Consider the following 4,685-nt stretch of genomic DNA (forward strand, 5'->3'; position numbering starts at 1 on the left):
CATGTCAATTGTTAGATGGAAATTATGTTTCAAAAAGTAACCAATTATTTCAGAGAAATAGACCTTGGAGGGTGTGACTGTATTGGAGCAAATAATAAAGGTGCAGCAGTTATGACAGGGAGGGCAATTAGGGTTCCAGTTAAATCTTTAAGGTAAAAATCCTATTTCTTTCATTCATTTCATGATTTATGCAGATCTGAATGCAGTGTTACAAAACGCAGTAAAAAAAATTAAATTCATTAAAAGTCATGCATTTAATAGTTGCCACTTTCTTAGCAAAATGGAATCAAATTTCATCAAAGTTTTATTGGGAACAGAAGTGTGATTGCTTTCAATTGGATGAGCTTTGGATCAATTGTTAGAATTAGAAAAACCAAAATGAAGTCATAATATTCTTGTTGGGACAAAATTCAGATTTGTCTAATTTATTTCACATTATCAAAATTATCAAAGTCGGCGAGCTGGCAGAAATGTTAGCGGTATTTCGTCTGTCTTTATGTTCTGAGTTCAAATTCTGCCAAGGTTGACTTTTCCTTTCATCCCTTTGGGGTCGATAAATTAAGTATCAGTCGCATACTGGTGTCGAACTAATCGACTGGCCCCTTCCTTCCCCAAAATTTTGAGGCCTTGTGCCTATAGTAAAAAGGATTATCAAAACTATTCTATTTGTCAGATATTTTTTTGGACAACTTAATGAACTTGGTATGTTTCAACAAGGAGAAAACACTGATAGGTTTTCATTTAAATCTAAGATTCAAGTTTATATTTTCAAAATGAAACATTTAGAAATGTGAAGTAGAAAATGCTGAATTTAGAATGTTCTCGTATAAAAATAATTATATTTTAAAAATGTATTAAATTTTGATTTGATCAAGTAAATAATAATTGATCATTTGGAATGTCTGGAAAATAATTTCTTGAAATAGACAAAAACTGATTGGATTGGATTGGATCTAAGACATGTGCAGGGTTGGATGAGATTGTGTAAATTCCTTACGGTGAGTTGAGTATAAGCGATGGATATGCAAGAGGTGTGGAGATATCAGAGGGGGACTAAAAGAGTAAGTAATGTTTGTATGTGGAAGACATGCAGGAATAATAAACACTAAGCACATATGGGAAGCAGATTTTTGAAAGTAGCAGATTTAGCAAAATAAAAGTACCAAATTTTTATCAAAATGTACCAAAATTTTAATTTGTAATATTTCGCCAATAAATCAACTGAAATTCATAATATATATTATTTATAATATACAGGGCTTTATTTTAAAGCGACCTACACATATTTACTGTACTTACTTTGTGATTAGAAGGTTGGACTGTCAATAAGGTGAGGTTCCTTATTGTACTAGTGTCCTTGACCTCTTAATTTAGCACAGAGCTCTGCATCAGATTACCAAGCTGTGCAGTTTACATCATGAAGAAGACATTTTGAATGTAGTAGAGCATTGATTGTTTGGGTAAGCAGTTTAAACCTATTCTTGACTTTTATGTTATTCAGGACTGAAAACATTCTCTCAGCTGCAGCTGAAGAATGTGGTAATGGTAGGAACTGAAACATAAAGCATGATAAGACTGGATAACCAGCTTCATCTCCACATTTTTCCTTAGAAATTGTATACCAATAATCTAGTTTGGTAGCTTCAGCCATGTCATTGTTATCTGGAGGTTTAAGTTCTCTCCATTCTTTATTAAGAGCTTCAATCTGATTCTCCTGTACAATATTTGGAAATTTGCATGCCAGAGGAACAATTGAACTTGGACCATTGCAATCATGAATACTAACTGGGTCAAATGCCTCAAGAAGCTTCAGATTGCAAAAGAAACCATGTGCAAGGAAGTGGTGAAAAAATTCCTTCCCAAGGTGTACATAAAAAGTTAATGTTTTCACATGATGAAGCTTTCTTTATGTAGATGCCTTCAACTTTTGCTCCTCTGTAAATTTCAGTTATGAGAAGATACACTGATGGTTCATTGATGTTAATTTCATATACCTCTTTATTTTTCCCAATTTGTTTTTAATGAAATTGCCAAGTATTCCCTTAACAATACATGTAATAGATTTGTGCAATTTGTGCATCCTATAGCTTTCTGATTGGAAGTTCAACTTGATAATATCTAGCAAGATATATGCTAAAAATGCATAATACATCTCTCTGATTGGATTTGTCAATGAGTTCAGCACATTTGAAGCTACACTGTTGTTATCTTCAATAAAAACAGTCGTAAGGAATAACATTAGAGCAGGCCACTGGTCTAGTATTTCTTTGACAACTTGTTCTAAAGATAGCTACTTTGTACAACTTATATGTAATAATTGATGAGGATTTGTTTGAATAAATGCCTGGAATTCTTCATATTCCTGTAGTCCCTTTGGGCTATTTGCGAGGAATGAATATATGCTTCTAGCAAGTTCTCCTAAATATGAAGGTAATTCTGAACATGTCTTTGATGCACAGATATGCATAGAGTGACAAGCACAACCCTGAATAAAGAGAGAGGGGACTTTGTTCTGCAGTGATGCCTGCCCACCTCCCTTCTGTCCCATCATTACACTAGCATTGTCACTGGCAAATCCTATCAGAATTTCAAAAGGAATATCATCTAAGGTGAAGAACTTTTCAATAGAAGAAAAGATTCCAGAAGAATTAAATAACTATCAGTAATTTTTCGAGTGCTACAATTATAAAATCAAGCTAACAGAACACGCTGTTTTTTTTTTTTTGTAATTACATCAGTAATTTCATCAACAATTAAAGAAAACTTGCACTGTTTGAACTGTTTAATGAGGACCTAAAATATTTTTATTTATTTGAGTGGCTTCGGTTCTGACACATTTAATATCTTTAGTTATTTTGGAATCAGGACATGCATTCTGAATTGGTCCAGGTAAATGATCCATAAGTCTCACTGGTAAGTTACGTTCTGCAATGAAAGAACAAAGCTTAAGCTCCGCAGTTGCTGCATTCGTAGTATGAACAGAAAAAGTTGTAAGCTGCAAAAAGTTACTCAGGCTTCCACTTTTATTTTCTGAATTAACATTTTCAATATGTTTATCTGTTTTTCCGTGCCTCTCCAGATGAGTTACACTGCCTTCAATTTCACAACGACAACATTTACAGTATGCTCTTTCGATATTTGTTTTACTTGGTTCTAACAATGATGGAAATTGCGAATCTAATAAAAGTTTGTTCGATTATTTTGTTTAATTCTTTTCTTTGGCAGAGTTAAATCTAAGTCAATTTCCTCACTGCGTTTATCTTTCATATTCTTGTTCATCATGAGAGTTATAAATCCCTCGTAATTGATAAAAACAGTAAGGAAGCACTTGTCACTAATGACTGTCATTAGAGGCAGCAAGCCGGCGATATTGGATGGTCCGTACGATACACACATTGAACATGTTCTATATCACCTTGCTACCAATTAATTGCATCGTTATAAAATGTCATAAAATAATATATTTTGATATAAAATAGTTAGTCAAATAGTAATTTGATGTCCTTATTGTTACATTGTTCACTTACATACGCTACAAACTTATTTTTTTACATAATGGGGAGAAAAATGAAAAGAATACCAAATTATTGCAGCGTAGTACCAAAAGAATTACGGCACACCAAAACTACCAAATTTGGTACTATAGTACCATTTTCAGCAAGCCTGGTCCAATGTCCATCTAGGTGAGGACTACACACCACTCACAATAGTACCAGATTGGGCAATCCTGGTTCAATGTCGATCTAGGTGAGGACTACACTTCACTCACAATAGTACCAGATTGGGCAATCCTGGTTCAATGTCGATCTAGGTGAGGACTACACTCCACTCACAATATTACCAGATTCGGCAAGCCTGGTCCAGTGTCCATCTAGGTGAGGACTACACTCCACTAACAATAGGACCAAATTCAGCAAGCCTGACAGGAAGTAGATTTTCTGAAATGCCCTGGAGACTCCCTAGATGTAGGAGATAGCGAGAGAAAAAAAAGAAGGAAATGGGAAAAAGAGAGAAAAGGAAGGAAGAGAAAAGGATTCGGTTCCTTGCTATATCCCTGGAAAGAGCCTGGAGGGGTTGTCGAAGGATGTCTACGATTTCACCAGCCCCACTTTCTGGTCTTCTAATTTCCCCTATTATAATCCCATGGGTCAGTATGTATAGTGCGTGCGACACCAAGGCTAGGCTATGGACAAGGCTGACAATAACTACTTTGACTAAATTGTTCTCTCCCAACCATAGTCTGGTTGATATTTAACAAATTTTTTCAAATACTTTTATTTTATTTTCCGTTTATGCAAATTGTCAAATTTATCTCGAAAACTCTGTACAAATGTTTATGAGTTAGGTTTGCGAGATTCCTGATGTGAAATCATGTGTTGAAACAGATATTGTTATATTTCGCAATGGTCATTTGTTTTTTTTTTTCTTTCTTGCCAAATAAACACACACATACACACTATATATTCGTTCTTCAATTGTTTATCATTTACATTTGAGGGATATTCGTCCTCATCTTGTTTGTTGTTAACACAACGTTTCGGAGGATAAACCCTCCAGCCGTCATCAGGTGTCTTGGGGAAATTTCGAACCTGGGTTCTCATTCCTAAGGTATTTCTCGATGTTATTATTATTATTATTATTATTATTATTATTATTATTATTATTATTATTATTATTATTATTAT

This window comes from Octopus bimaculoides, chromosome 30 (genome assembly GCF_001194135.2).
Source record: "Octopus bimaculoides isolate UCB-OBI-ISO-001 chromosome 30, ASM119413v2, whole genome shotgun sequence".
NCBI classification, from domain to species: Eukaryota; Metazoa; Mollusca; class Cephalopoda; order Octopoda; family Octopodidae; genus Octopus; species Octopus bimaculoides.